Source organism: Lagenorhynchus albirostris, chromosome 2, assembly GCF_949774975.1.
Source record: "Lagenorhynchus albirostris chromosome 2, mLagAlb1.1, whole genome shotgun sequence".
NCBI lineage: Eukaryota > Metazoa > Chordata > Mammalia > Artiodactyla > Delphinidae > Lagenorhynchus > Lagenorhynchus albirostris.
In genome coordinates, this window is record NC_083096.1 from 176,425,624 (window position 1) to 176,442,775 (window position 17,152).

Here is a 17,152-nt window from a genome sequence, read left to right on the forward strand (position 1 = left end):
AGAGCCAACACTACATTCTGTAGTCATGTTGGTAGCTTGAAATCAGTCATGACAGGAATATTACACCACAGAATTTCCCGACCCAATGAATTATATTATATATTAATTAGTGTTTATTAATTTATAAGTAACAACAAACTTTCAATCTGTTGTAATATGTTGTTTTGTTTAAAGGAGAAAATCAGTCTCACATAGATATGTAGTTAGAAGAAAGAGAAATATTTTACTAGCCTTTGCAGTTAATCATGGATATTCTTTGCTACTACACCAAAACTCAACAAGTGGCAGTTTTTAAAGTTTAGTTGCAGTGTGGAATCTGAAACGATTCAGTGAACTCTTTGAGCCCTATTACGTTAAGATCCACTGATTGGGGCTTCCCTGGTGGCGCAGTGGTTGAGAGTCCGCCTGCCCGACGTAGGGGACGCGGGTTCGTGCCCCGATCCAGGAGGATCCCGCGTGCCGCGGAGCGGCTGGGCCCGTGGGCCGTGGCCGCTGGGCCTGCGTGTCCGGAGCCTGTGCTCCGCGACGGGAGAGGCCGCGACAGTGAGAGGCCCACGTATCGCAAAAAAAAAAAAAAAATTCACTGATTGATCTTGTGCTTTGGATAGATCTTTAACCCATTTGTAATTTTGTAACATCATGGTGGTCATTTGGAAAAGATAATTTTACTGAGCAGATCTTCCAAATGTTGACGTTTCATTATACTATATCCCAAAATAATCAGATTTGCTAATATCCCTACTGATATCATCAGAAAAGCACCTATTAGGAAGTTGACAAGCTCACAGTGGTAGATGCGGGCTTTCCAAAATTCTAGTTTTAGCTTGAAAGCTCAAAATTTTTGTCATTGGCAACAACTACTGACCATTGTTTTCCTTGAAGTGACAGCCTTCCATTATTCATTTTTGAGAAATCATCTGCCAAAGGTTCCAATTCGAATAACCATGATTTGTCTGCCAGTCATTCTTTCAGGTAAAAATTGTGTTTCATTAAAAAACAAAACAAAACAAAAAAACCCTGGGAATTCTCTGGTGGTCCAGTGGTTAGGACTCTGAGCTTCCACAGCAAGGAGCCCAGGTTGATCCCTGGTCAGGGAAATAAGATCCCACAAGCTGCAAAAAAAAAAAAAAAAAACAGCTAATTTCACTCATAACTCAAACAATCACATACAGAGCATTCTTTCTCAAGAGAACCATTGAACTTGGGCACACAACAGCAGAGCTTTCTCATGCATCCTTCCCATTTCATCACACAGCATGTGAAAAAGACATCTGTTCAAGGGTCAAGATTTAATAAAATTAATAATTTTTACTTCTTCATCAAGGACACTCTGTGAAACTAGCAGTTTTTTTAACATCTTTATTGGAGTATAATTGCTTTACAATGTTGTGTTAGTTTCTGCTGTATAGCAAAGTGAATCAGCTATATGTATACATATACCCCCATATCCCCTGCCTCTTGTGCCTCCCTCCCACCCTCCCTATCCCACCCTTCTAGGTGGTCACAAAGCACTGGGCTGATCTCCCTGAGCTATGCAGCTGATTCCCACTCGCTATTTTACATTTAGTAGTGTGTATATGTCAATGCTACTCTCTCACTTCACTAACACATATATATGGAATCTAAAAAAAAGAAAAAAATGGCTCTGATGAACCTAAGGGCAGGACAGGAATAAAGACGCAGACGTAGAGAATGGACTTGAGGACACGGCGTGGGGGAGGGGTGAAGGGTAAGCTGGGACGAAGTGAAACTAGCAATTTTTTTAAAAAGCTGCGAGTGTGTGGTGGCGAAGAATACAAATGTTAATGGCACTGCCTTGATTTATGCACAGGCTCTGGCAGTTTTACCCGCATCACTTCTGCACCATCAGTGCAAATGTCAACAACGTGGAAAAAGGCAAATAACATCTTAATATTACACGGTTGGTGGGAATGTAAATTGATACAGTCATTATGGAGAACAGTATGGAGGTTCCTTAAAGAACTAAAAATAGAATTACCATATGACCCAGCAATCCCACTACTGGGCATATACCCAGAGAAAACCATAATTCAAAAAGACACATGCCCCCCAGTGTTCATTACAGCACTGTTTACAATAGCCAGGACAAGGAAACAACCTACATCTCCATCAACAGATGAATGGATAAAGAAGATATGGTACATATACACAATGGAATATTACTCAGCCATAAAAATGAATGAAATAAGGTCATTTGTAGAGATGTGGATGGACCTAGAGGCTGTCATACAGAGTGAAGGAAGTCAGAAAAAGAAAAGCAAGTATCGTATATTAATGCATATATGTGGAATCTAGAAAAATGGTACAGAGGAAACTGTTTGCAAGGCAGAAATAGAGACACAGACATAGAGAACAAACATATGGACACCAAGGGGGCAAAGGGTTGGGGGATGGTATGCACTAGGAGATTGGGATTGACATATCTACACTAACTAATATGTATAAAATAGATAACTAATGAGAACCTGCTGTATAGCACAGGGAACTCTACTTCAGTTTGCTGTACAATAGAAACAAACACAACATTGTAAAACAACTATACCCCAATAAACAAACAGTCATACACACCAAAAAAAAAAAAAAAGAAAATAGTGTTGACCTTGAAGATCCCCTAAAAGGAGCTTGGGGATCTCTGGGGGTCTGTGGACTATGCTTTGAAAACCTCTGCTCTTAGATATATACCTAGGAGTGGGGTTTCTGGGTCATAGGGTATGTGTGTCTTAACTTTGCTAGATAATGCCAAACTATTTTCCAAAGAGTTATATCAATTTACATCCTCCCCCAACAGTGTATGAGTGTTTGTTTACATTAGTCCACACCTTCTAGGACTTTTTCATCATCTGAAACAAAAATTATGTACCCATTAACAATAATTCCTCATTCCTTCTTCCCTCAAGCCCTGGTAACCTTTATTCTACTTTCTTGTCTCTATGAATTCGCCTACTCTAGATACCTTATAGCTTATTTCACTTAACCAAATGTTTTCAAGGTTCATCCATGTTGTAGCATATGTCAGAATTTCATTCCTTTTTATGGCTGAATAATATTCTACTGTGTGTATATATATACCACACTTTATCTGTTGATGGACAATTGGATTGTTTCCACCTTTTGGCTATGTGAATAATGCTGCTGTGAACACTGGTTTACAGATAGCTGTTTGAGCTACACTCTTTCAAGTATTCACCTAAGAGTGGAATCAGCACCACAAAGCTATTTTGCACAGCAACCACACCATTTTACATTCTCACCAGCGATGCACAGGGTTCCTGTTTCTCCATTTTTTGCCAACACGTTATTTTTCTTTTTTTCTTTCTTTCTTTCTTTCTTTTTTTTTTTTTGTAATAGCCTATCCTAATGGGTGTGAGGTGGTATCTCATTGTAGTTTCGATTTATATTTTCCCAATGGCTAATGATATTCATCATCATTTCCTGTGATTATTGGCCATTTGCATATCTTCTTTGGAGAAATGCCTATTCAAGTCCTTTGCTCATTTTTTAATTGTGTGTGTGTGTGTATCTCTGTGTGTGTTTGAGTTGTAGGAGTTATTTATATTCTGGCTATTAATCTCTTATCAGATATAAGATTTGCAAATATTTTCTCTCATTCTGTGAGTTGTCTTTTCACTCTCTTGATATCATCTATTCCTATGTAGTTTGTATTTTATGTTACTTAAATGAATTATTTTTTATTTCATTTTCTGATTCTTCCCTATATATTAAAATGCAATTAATTTTTTAAAACAATAACTTTATGTCCATCAACCTTGTTAATTATCTTATGAATTCTAATAATTTCCCTGTAGATTCTTTGAGAGTATAGCATCTGCAAATAATACCTATTTTATTTCCTCCTTTCCAACCCTAACTGGTTTTATACTTGTCTTTTGCATTGGCTAAGACCACCAGAACAATGTTGATTAAAAATGGTAGTGAGCAACTCTTGTCCTGTTCCTAATACCAAAGGAAAAATGTTTAATGTTTACCATTAAGTATGATGTTTTTGTAAATGCCGTTTATTGAGTTCAAGAAGTTTCCTTCTATTCTAAATTTGCTTAGACAGTTTCCATAAATAAATGTTTGATTTTTTGCATCTATTAAGATAATCACACACTTTCTCTCATTGAATCCATTAATGTGATAAATTGTATTGATTAATTTTGCAAAGTTAAACTGATCTTACATTTCTAGTATAAACTCTAGTATATATGATCATGATACAGTATCCTTTTTCTAATATTTCTGGATTCTGCTTGCCAAATATTTTTTAGAAAATTTTTTTGTCTCTGTATACATGAGTAAGATTTTCATAGCCTGCAGTTTTCATTTCCTCAATTTTTGTGGGATTTTATTATTAAGATTAAGTTAACCTGAAAGTTTTACTGAGCTCTGCCCACCAGAGCAACAGCCAGCTCTACCATCCACCAATCCCTCCCATAAGGAAACTTCCACAAGCCACTTAGATAGCCTCATCCACCAGAGGGCAGACAGCAGAAGCAAGAAGAACTACAATCCTGCAGCCTGTGGAACAAAAACCACATTCACAGAAAGATAGACAAGATGAAAATGCAGAAGGCTATGTACCAGATGAAGGAATAAGATAAAACCTCAGAAAAACAACTAAATGAAGTGGAGATAAGCAACCTTCCAGAAAAAGAATTCAGAATAATGATAATGAAGATGATCCAGGACTTCAGAAAAAGAGTGGAGGCAAAGATCGAGACAATGCAAGAACTGTTTCACAAAGATCTAGAAGAATTAAAGAACAAACAAACAGAGATGAACAATAAAATAATTGAAATGAAAACTACACTAGAAGGAATCAATAGCAGAATAACTGAGGCAGAAGAACGGGTAAGTGACCTGGAATACAGAATGGTGGAATTCACTGCTGCGGAACAGAATAAAGAACAAAGAATGTAAAGAAATGAAGACAGCCTAAGAGACATCTGGGACAATATTAAACGCAACAACAGTCGCATTATAGGCATCCCAGAAGAAGAGAGAGAGAAAGGACCCGAGAAAGTATTTCAAGAGATTATAGTCGAAAACTTCCCTAACATGGGAAAGGAAATAGCCACCCCAGTCCAGGAAGCATAGAGAGTCCTATACAGGGTAAACCCAAGGAGAAACATGCTGAGACACATAGTAATCACATTGGCAAAAATTAAAGACAAAGAAAAATTATTGAAAGCAGCAAGGGAAAAACGACAAATAACATATAAGGGAACTCCCATGAGGTTAATGGCCGATTTCTCAGCAGAAACTCTACAAGTCAGAAGAGAGTGACATGATATACTTAAAGTGATGAAAAGGAAGAACCTACAACCAAGATTACTCTACCCAGCAAGGATCTCATTCAGATTCAATGGAGAAATCAAAAGCTGTACAGACAAGCAAAAGCTAAGAGAATTCAGCACCACCAAACTGGCTCTACAACAAATGCTAAAGGAACTTCTCTAAGTGGGAAACACAAGAGAAGAAAAGGACCTACAAAAAAAAAACCCCAAAAAATTAAGAAAATGATAATAGGAACATACATAGCGATAATTACCTTAAATGTGAATGGATTAAATGCTCCAACCAAAAGACACAGGCTCGCTGAATGGATACAAAAACAATACCCATATATATGCTGTCAGGGTTCCCTGGTGGCGCAGTGGTTGAGAGTCCGCCTGCCGATGCAGGGGACACGGGTTTGTGCCCTGGTCCGGGAAGATCCCATATGCCATGGAGCAGCTAGGCACATGAGCCATGGCCGCTGAGCCTGCGTGTCCAGAGCCTGTGCTCCACAACGGGAGAGACCACAACAGTGAGAGGCCCGCGTATGGCAAAATAAATAAATAGATAAAATAAAATATATGCTGTCTACAAGAGACCCACTTCAGACCTAGGGACACATACAGACTGAAAGTGAGGGGATGGAAAAAGATATCTCATTCAAACAGAAATCAAAAGAAAGCTGGAGTAGCAATACTCATATCAGATTAAATAGACTTTAAAATAATGTTACAAGAGACAAGGAAGGAGACTATATAATGATCAAGGGATCAATCCAAGAAGAAGATATAACAATTATAAATATATATGCACCCAACATAGGAGCACCTCAATGCATAAGGCAACTGCTAACAGCTCTAAAAGAGGAAATCTACAGTAACACAATAATAGTGGGGGACTTTAACACCATACTTACACCAATGGACAGATCATCCAAACAAAATTAATAAGGGAACACAAGCTTTAAATGACAAAATAGACAAGATAGATTTAGTTGATATTTATAGGACATTCCATCCAAAAACAGTGAATTACACTTTCTTCTCAAGTGCACACGGAACATTCTCCAGGATATATCACATCTTGGGTCACAAATCAAGCCTCAGTAAATTTAAGAAAATTGAAATGATACCAAGCATCTTTTCTGACCACAAGGCTATGAGATTAGAAATCAATTACAGGGGAAAAAAGTAAAACACACAAATACATGGAGGCTAAACAATACGTTACTAAATAACCAAGAGATCATTGAAGAAATCAAATAGGAATCCAAAAAATACCTAGAGACAAATGACAATGAAAACACAACGATCCAAAACCTATGGGATGCAGCAAAATCAGTTCTAAGAGGGAAGTTTATAGCAATATAAGCCTACCTCAAGAAACAAGAAAAATCTCAAATAAACAATCTAATGTTACACCTAAAGCAACTAGAGAAAGAAGAACAAACAAAACCCAAACTTAGCAGAAGGAAAGAAATCATAAAAATCAGAGCAGAAATAAATGAAATAGAAACAAAGAAAGCAATAGCAAAGATCAATAAAACTAAAAGTTGGTTCTGTGAGAAGATAAACAAAATTGATAAACCATTAGCCAGACTCATCAAGAAAAAGAGGGAGAGGACTCAAATCAATAAAATTAGAAATGAAAAAGGAGAAATTACAACAGATACCACAGAAATACAAAGTATCTTAAGAGACTACTACAAGCAACTCTATGCTAATAAAATGGACAACCTGGAAGGAATGGACAAATTCTTAGAAAGGTATAACCTTCCAAGACTGAACCAGGAAGAAATAGAAAATATGAACAGACCAATCACAAGCACTGAAATTGAAACTGTGATTAAAAATCTTCCAACAAACAAAAGTCCAGGACTAGATGGCTTCACAGGTGAATTCTATCAAACATTTAGAGAAGAGCTAACACCCATCCTTCTCCAAAAAATTGCAGAGGAAGGAACACCCCCAAACTCCTTCTATGAGGCCACCATCACCCTGATACCAAAACCAGACAAAGATACTACAAAAAAAGAAAATTACAGACCAATATCACTGATGAATATAGATGCAAAAATACTCAACAAAATACTTGCAAACATATCCAACAACACATTAAAAGGACCATACACCATGATCAAGTGGGATTTATCCCAGGGATGCAAGGATTCTTCAATATACGCAAATCAATCAATGTGATACACCATATTAACAAGTTGAAGAGTAAAAACCACATGATCATCTCAACAGATGCAGAAAAAGCTTGAGAAATTTAACACCCATTTATGATAAAAAAAAAATATCTCCAGAAAGTGGGCATAGAGGGTACATACCTCAACTTAATAAAAGCCATACATGACAAACCCACAGCAAACATCATTCTCAGTGGTGAAAAACTGAAAGCATTTCCTCTAAGATCAGGACAAGAAAAGGATGTCCACTCTCACCATTATTATTCAACATAGTTTTGAAAGTCCTAGCCACGACAATCAGAGAAGAAAAAGAAATAAAATATATACAAATTGGAAAAGAAGTAAAACTGTCACTGTTTGCAGATGACATGATACTATACATAGAGAATCCTAAAGATGTCACCAGAAAACTACTAGAGCTAATCAATGAATTTGGTAAAGTTGCAGGGTACAAAATTAATGCACAGAAATCCCTTGCATTCCTATACACTAATGATGTAAAATCTGAAAGAGAAATTAAGGAAACACTCCCATTTACCACTGCAACAAAAAGAATAAAATACCTAGGAATAAACCTCCTTAGGGAGACAAAAGATCTGTATGCAGAGAGCTATAAGACACTGATGAAAGAAATTAAAGATGATACCAACAAATGGAGAGATATACCATGTTCTTGGATTGGAAGAATCAGTATTGTGAAAATGACTATACTACCCAAAGCAATCTACAGATTCAATGCAATCCCAATCAACTTACCAATGGCATTTTTTAAAGAACTAGAACAAAAAATCTTAAAATTTGTATGGGGACACAAAAGACCCCAAAGAGCCAAAGCAGTCTTGAGGCAAAAAAACGGAGCTGGAGGAATCAGGCTCCCTGACTTCAGACTATACTACAAAGCTACAGTAATCAAGACAATATGGTACTGGCACAAAAACAGAAATATAGATCAATGGAACAGGATAGAAAGCCCAGAGATAAACCCACACACCTATGGTCAACTAATCTATGACAAAGGAGGCAAGTATATACAATGGAGAAAAGACAGTCTCTTCAAAAAGTGGTGCTGGGAAAACTGGACAGCTACATGTAAAAGAATGAAATTAGAACGCTCCCTACCACCGTACACAAAAATAAACTCAAAATGGATTCGAGACCTAAATGTAAGATCAGACACTATAAAACTCTTGAGGAAAACATAGGAAGAACACTCTTTGACATAAATCACAGCAAGATATTTTTTGATCCACCTCCTAGAGTAATGGAAATAAAAACAAAAATAAACAAATGGGACCTAATGAAACTTCAAAGCTTTTGCACAGCAAAAGAAACCATAAACAAGACAAAAAGACAACCATCAGAATGGGAGAAAATATTTGCAAATGAATCATCAGACAAAGGATTAATCTCCAAAATATATAAACAGCTCATGTAGCTCAATATTTTTTAAAAAAACAACCCAATCCAAAAATGGGCAGAAGACCTAAATAGACGTTTCTCTAAAGAAAACATACAGTTGGCCAAGAGGCACATGAAAAGCTGCTCAATGTCACCAATTATTAGAGAAATGCAAATCAAAACTACAATGAGGTATCCCCTCACACCAGTTAGAATGGGCATCATCAGAAAATCTACAAACAACAAATGCTGGAGAGGGTGTGGAGAAAAGGGAACACTCTTGCACTGTTTGTGGGAATGTAAATTGATACAGCCACTATGGAGAACAGTGTGGAGGTTCCTTAAAGAGCTAAAAATAGAATTACCATATGACCCAGCAATCCCACTACTGGGCATATACCCAGAGAAAACCATAATTCAAAAAGACACATGCACCCCAATGTTCATTGCAGCACTATTTACAATAGTCAGGTCATGGAAGCAACCTAAATGTCCATCAACAGCCGAATGGATAAAGAAGATATGGCACATATATACGATGGAATATTACTCAGCCCTAAAAAGGAACGAAATTGGGTCATTTGTAGAGACGTGGATGCATCTAGAGACTGTCATACTGAGTGAAGTAAGTCAGAAAGAGAAAAAGAAATATCGTATATTAACGCATATATGTAGAACCTAGAAAATGGTACAGATGAACCTGTTTGCAGAGCAGAAATTGAGACACATAAGTAGAGAAAAAACATATGGAAACCAAGGGGGGAAAGTGGCGGGGGGGGGTAGGGATTGTGGTGTGATGAATTGGGCGATTGGGATTTACATGTATACACTGATGTGTATTAAATGGATGACTAATAGGAAACTAAATAAATAAAAATTTTAAAAGTATTAAGTTAACCTCATAAAATAATATGCCTACTTTTTATATTCTCTAGGAAAGTTTACATAAGATTAATATATTTCATCCATGAATATTAAATAAGTCAAGGCATCAGGGCCAGGAGATTTCTCTTTTGTTTTTCTTTGTTTGAAGGCTTTTCATTGTGGACTTAGTATCTTTTATTAGTTACAAAACTAATCAGATTTTTCTCTTTCCTTTTTTGTCAGTTTGGTGAGTTGTATTTTTCTAGAAATTTACACATTGCATCTAAATTTCAAATTTGGGGTCATACGTTGTTCATAATGTCCTATCATCTTTTTAATATCTCTAGGATCTGTGCTGAAGTCCCTTTTTATTCCTAGTATTTACTCTTTGTGCTTCTTCCTTTTCTTCCTTATTGGTCTCATCAGATACTGACCAATTTTATCAGTCTTTTTAGAGAACCAAGATGTGGCATTGTTGATCACCTCTATTGTGTCAATATTTTATGGTTTAAGGATTTTGCCCTAAATATATTAAAAAAGTATATAAAGATAAGTATGTTGAAAAGTATAAAATACTTTTTAATACTTAATCATTCAATCATCTTAGGAAATTCTCGGCACAGCTATTTTATCTACATAATAAACAGAGCTATTTTACAGTGGCTTCCTTTTTTTTTTTTTAACGGTTGTTTCTGTGGGTTTCTGTTGCTAGCGCTTCTCTTCTTGTATGCCTGGTATCTGAAAAAACTAAATGGTAAGGTCTAGGATGATATTATCTTCCATCAGATATGATTGTCACTTGCTTTTCCAATCACCTGTGCATATTAGAAACTGGGGATCACTTTAATCTAGTTTAGGAGCAGACACTTTTGGTCATTGAATAATCACAATACTGTGTGCTCAACACCACACTGAGGAGCTACAGCAGACTCTGTGCCCATAGGACGAGGGTCTATGTCCACAGAAGGTGGCACCCTTCTATGGTGAGACCTCAAAGATGGATAATGAATTGACTTCTCGTCTCCTGGTCTAGTACATCCTAGAAATACTTCTTAAAGGTGGGCAATCAGCTTTGGGTTATTGCACAAGGAACGGGATGGGGTGGGGGGTTGCTGGGTACTCAGACAAACTTGGCTTCCACTTCCAGTCCCACCTCTTACCAGCTGTTTCACTTTGGCCAATTCCTGGGTTAAGCCAGCCTTGGTTTCCTAATCTGTAAATTGGGAGTAAATATCATGTACTTCATAAGAGAAGATTATGAGAATTCAGTGAAATGTCACCTACAAAGCACTTCGTATAATGTCTATCACATATAAGGAATCAATAAATGTTCAACCCTCTCTTCGCTTCGTGCCTAAACCAAGTTTATTTTAATAACAAAATCCATTCCTTTCCCTATATTAGAGGAGTAAATTTGGGAAATTGGGGCAGAAATATCCCAAAGGGAACGATTCTAGATTCTCTTTGAAGAGGGGATTCCTGAACACAAAAGCAGTTTGTTATCCCCATCAGCGGATATGCTGTGAGTCTGATAACCAGCACCTCTGTAACTGTATCTGTTGAACAGCAGATGCCTAATCACAACTTACATCGATTCAGCCTGCTTGACACAAACACCCCTATGCATTCAATATGATTATCCCCATTTCAAGGCAAGAAAACTGAGGGACTAGGAGGTTAAGTAAATATTGGGCCTCTAATTGATTCCAGACCGTGTGTCCTCCATCACTCTGCCTCCCTGAAGCGGCTTTGCACAAGCAGCAATAACAAACCCAGAATGTGTCTCTTTAACTTAAAATTAAAACTGTTCTATCCTTTGGTGATGACATAGCAGGAAGTTGTTTCACTGTAAGGAGGTCAGACTCTTGTGGGGTTTTTCCTAAGATAAGTGCTTTGAAAACTGAGCCCCAGGCACTGCCTTAATTGATTCAACCTTGCACAGCAATTTGCAAGAAACCAGCTACAATGTTGGAGTAGGGGTGTTCTAGCCAAGAGCAAGCCTTGACAACCTGGGAACGAGGAGCCAATCTGCTGACTCTGGCATCCTTTGCTTTGTTAGATGGAGACAAGGATGTTAGAGGCAACACACCAGCAATATTGCAGCCTGCCCAAACTCCTCAACTGATTTTTGGAAAGGTTCATTTGAGTTAAGAAATTTTCCCTTTCAAATACAGACCTGCCAGCCAACTCCATCCCACTCGACCAGTTGTCAAGCCAATCAATTTTCTTTTTGCTTTTGGCATTGGTGGTTACGATCCAACTACTTCCCCTGAAGCTGAGACCTGCTAGGAAAAAAAGGGAATGGGACAGGCTTCTTGGTAGCATCTATCAACATGTAAAATTGTGCAGGGTCAAAAGTCCTTCTTGAACCTATCACAGAGAATCACAAGTGCAGAAGGGGGCATGTGCAGAAATGTTCACTACAGAATTGTTTGTGAAAAACTGGAAAGAGACTAAATGTGTCCACCACTAGGGAATGGCTAAGAATTGAAATATGCCATACCTTGGAATACCATGCAGTAGCTAAAAAGAGCAAGATATATCTATGCTGTTTACTAGGCTAGATTTCTAAGATACGTTGTTGAGTGAAAAAAAATCTCAAGTGGCACAACATGTACAGAATAGTATCTGTTATACACAATATATGTCAAAGTCATCCCACAAAATAATACTCTATATTTTCTGTGGGTACATATCTGCATATGTGAAAGCATAGAAACACGTTTTGAAGGGTTGGAAAACCTACCCTCCACCCCCTAAAAAAGGTAACAGTGGATGAATCCAAATAAAAAGGAATAGAGTTGAGGGAGGGTGGTCAAAAGGGACTTTAGCCTTATCTCTAAATGGAGAATTTTTTTAAAAAAGGGAATTCCCTGGTGGTCCAGTGGTTGGGACTCTGCGCTCTCACTGCTGAGGACACATGTTCTCTCCTTGGTCTGGGAAGTAACATCCCGCAAGCCACGTGGCACAGCCAAAATAAATAAATAAATAAAAGGAGAATATATTTGTGTATCACCTACGTAATTTAAAATTAATTTTTAAGGTAGGATGGAAATGAAAATATTATGAATGAGAGTGTGGAAAGCTGTAATGTTGTCCAAAAGTAACTGTCGCCCCTCTCCGGGGAGGATTATGCCTCCCTGTTCTGTCAACATCAAGCTTGGTCATAGGACTTACTCTCTGGCCAACGAAAGGTGAGCAGAAAAGGTGAGCATCACTTTTGAGCAGAAGCTTGGGGAGCCAGTGTGTGATTTGCCAGGTTCTTATTGCCTCTCCCATGAGACTGGACATATTTCAAATAGAGCCTGTATCCAGGAGTAGACAAATGTGGAGCAGAGCTGTCGCTGACCTTTGAGGGTCATGTAATAGGTAATTGAGCAGGAAATAGACCTTTACTGTCATAAGCCACTGAGACTGCGGGGCCATTTGTCACTGCAGTGGAGCCTAACCTGTACTAGGACAGGAGGAGAGAGCAAGCAGGCACTCTGGAGCAGAGGATGCAGGCGTAAAGGGAGACAAGGTCTGGGATCAGACAGTCAAGGAGTTCCTGGGTGGGGGTGAGGAGTACCCTGAGGAGGACACAGTTTTTTTCTACTTTGCCCTAAGATCTTGTCCTCGATTGCCTTCTGACAAAAGAAAGCAATCTGGGATGCAACACGTTATTTTCTATCTGATGGTACTTGTCCCCGGCTAACTGGCAGATCTTTCCAGCGAAAGTCCTGGGAACTTACTGAGAAAACACTCCCGGAGGGTTTCCCTTGGTGGCGCAGTGGTGAGAGTCCGCCTGCCGATGCAGGGGACACGGGTTCCTGCCCCGGTCCGGGAAGATCACACACACCGCGGAGTGGCTGGGCCCGTGAGCCATGGCCGCTGAGCCTGTGCGTCCGGAGCCTGTGCTCCGCAACGGGAGAGGCCACAACAGCGAGAGGCCCGCGTACCGCAAAAAAAAAAAAAAAAAAAAACACTCCCGGAGCACCTGGGCTTAAAGGTATGGGGGTGTCCATCTCTCCTGAGCCGTATTAGTGGGGCACATCAGCTGTGCATTCCTGGAGTGTGCTATAGTTACCAATTCCAAAGCCATTCAGACTTAGAGAAAGCTACAGTCAAGGAAGCAAAACAAACAAACAAAAAATGACGGCAAAAGGACTTGACGCTATCAATCTAACTCAGATCAGAGGAAGGCTGACACCCAGCTGGACGGGAAATGACTCACATAAGGTCATGTGGCTCAGTCGTGTCTCTCATTTTAATTCAGAATGATAGGAAAGAAGAGAGCTAATGGACCATGGGCTCAGCAGAAAAGGTTTGTTGTCAGACAGGTCAGGGCTGCAATGCTCAGTGCCCGGTCAACTACACAGCCTTGGGTAAACTACTGAATCAGCTGGCCTTGAGCCTGACTGGAAAGGGTCAGGAAATGAGTATTGTTATTAATGTCTCTGGGCCTCAGTTTCCTCATCTGTAAAGTGGGCTTAAGAATACCCACTTTGGGGGAGGGTGGGATGAATTGGGAGATTGGGATTGATATATATACACCGGGCTTCCCTGGAGGTGCAGTGGTTGAGAGTCCGCCTGCCGATGCAGGGGACACGGGTTCGTGCCCCAGTCCGGGAAGATCCCACACACCGCGGAGCGGCTGGGCCCGTGAGCCATGGCCGCTGAGCCTGTGCGTCCGGAGCCTGTGCTCCGCAACGGGAGAGGCCACAACAGTGAGAGGCCCACGTACCGCAAAAAAAAACAAACAAGAAAATACAAACAAAAAAGACATATATACACTAATATGTATAAAATAGATAAATAATTTTAAAAGAATACCCACTTTGTAGAATTCATGTGAGGCACATATGGTGGGGGGTAGGGGGACTGGTGTAGCTGGTGTATTAAATTAAGACTATGCAGATGATGACCTGATGAATGAGGGGGCACAAGCCACCCACACGGGGTCAGCAGGGAGCTCCCCCCCCCCCCCGCATCTGAACTCCTGCTCTGGGGAAGCAAAAACCCAGGGGTCATTTCAACTGAAGGTGCAGTTTTGATACACTCACACAAGGGAGGTAAAGTAACAAGATTTATTATTATTAATGAGCGGTGGGGAGAGTCCTCTGTCCCAGGTCATGAGTGAGCAGGATATGGCCAGCAGGGCAGCAAGCAAGCATCTGTTCCTTCTAAGGTGACTGGGGTGGAGGTCACTAACTTTTCACAGGCTCAACTCTAAGTGGTTATTTTAAAAGGTGACCAGGGCAAAGCAAAGCAGGAACTTGTGGCTGGAATCCTAAGCTCGTCTTTATCAAAATGTCCAGACTCTGGATGTGAGCAGGGCTGTCATACTATAAAATGCTTAGGCAGCAGCCCAGCACATCTGTTTCTCATCACAATGAGGTGGTAGCTTTAAACAGCCCAGTATGGAGCCTAGCATGCAGCTGGCTGTCAGTGAACATTTATTCCTATCCCTTTTCCATTCCCTGAGCCTCATGACGGGCTGCAGGAAGGATAGCAATGAATCGGTAAAGGAGAAGAGATGAGCATTGGGTCTCCAAATCAAACCAGCCATTGGGGGTGAAAGTGCTTTATTTCTCCCATGATCTGCAGAAGGAAGCAGCTTCAGAAATGAGCCCACCCAACAGTTCTTCCAGACACTAAAGTGTAACCCACTCATCTCCACTGGGCACCATCTTCCTATGGCTCACCCACTCCACACCACCCCTCTGTAGAAGGGCTGACCACCCAAATTTCCAGAAGGCCAGCTCATGTCCTTCTACCTACCTCCAGAGGCAGGGGTGAATCCACACAGCAATCCAGGAGGGGAACCCACCCAGACTCAACTCGGAGGCCTGTCTCAGAAGGGACAGTGCTCCCCAACAGCTGAGTGGCCACCAAAGTGTGTGCTTTCAGTGAGTGTTCCTATTTCTCCAACAAAGCCGGTCTTCCTGCTGTGAATGGACCAAGAAGCCACCCAATGGGATTCCTCTCTGTCCCATGTTTCAGCATGAACTTTCAACTGAAAGCAAGGTAAGGGCAAACATGGGGTCCTTTGTGCAGTAGACTTGGATATGGGCCTATAAAAGCCACTGGCCAACCAGGAGCAGAGCCTCCTGAAGGCCAGATGGGGCCAGCATGAGAGCCTGGGCCATCCCCTTCAAAGGAATTTTTATTCCTAAGTGGCAGGTGGTCAACTTGCCCAGTGGTCCTTGACATCTCTTGCCACTTCCAAGGACCTTGACTCAGGCTTCAGTTTAGCCTGTATAGTGGAGTAAGTGTTAATGTGAGGGAGTACTCACTCCATCCTCCATGCACATCCAAGCACCAGGTGGAGCTGACCCCACCTTCCACCCCAGGGATGACATGGGACTTGGGGCTAGTCATTCATAACATTCCGTCCTCTTGGTTTTAGCAACTAGATACACCACTCAGAAAGCCAAGAAAGCCATCGAGTTGCAATGTGATTTCCACTGCGTCTGCTGAGAATTAGGCAAGTTCATAATAATGGATTTGACGCTGGAAGAATACAAGCATGGAGGTACTCAGGGCCACAATAGAGAGAGAGGAAGGTGAAGTTCACACAGAAGAGCATAGACTAGAGAAAAGAAGAGAAGGCAGCTGGTGACACTGTTTGAGTTCCTGGATCAAATCATGCCTGATTTATCCCTGGAATTTGTAGCTACATTAGCCAATACATTCTCTCTTTGATTTAGGCCAGTTTGAGTTGGTTCTGTGTCTTAAAACAGATACAGTTCTCACTAACACATCTTCAGTTCTTTGGGGCCTCCTTTGATTTCCACTGTGGACATGGTTGAGTTTGGCCGGATTTTGTCTTCATGGGTCCCTGACTCAGGACTCAGCTTCCCTCTGGACTCCGGTCCTCAAACATGTTGCTTCCGGGGCCTTGGTTGGAAGCCTGACTTTGACTCCAAGAGCTCCAGAGCTCTGCCAATCAATCAGGCGGCTCCAGTCTTCATCTGCCACTAGGTGTCCACCAACATGAAAAACCTACCCAATCCATCTTCACTCTTCCAGCTCAGCAGTTGAGACTCTGAACTCAGAGGCAGAGGAACGGCGGGAGAAGTGTCACCACGTACCCAGAGGAAGAGGGTGAAACCAGTTTCTCCACGTCCACCCAGCACTAGGACGTCAGAGCCCTGCCCTCTGAGCCAGATTGGAAGAGGCCCATGAGACTGCACATGATGTTCCCGGGTTATTCCAAGGCCCAGCCAAGTAGACACTCCTGTTGCCCACAGCCTGGTCAGCCTGAGCAGCCTGGACTCTCCCTCGGGGAGGCCATGAGCAGTCTTTATATGTTCATTCACCCTTGCAAATGGTCACTGAAGAATGTCAGCTCAAATTTTCCCTACAGTGAACATGGCTAGAGAGCCCCACCCTCCTCCCAAACCTGTCTCTTCTACT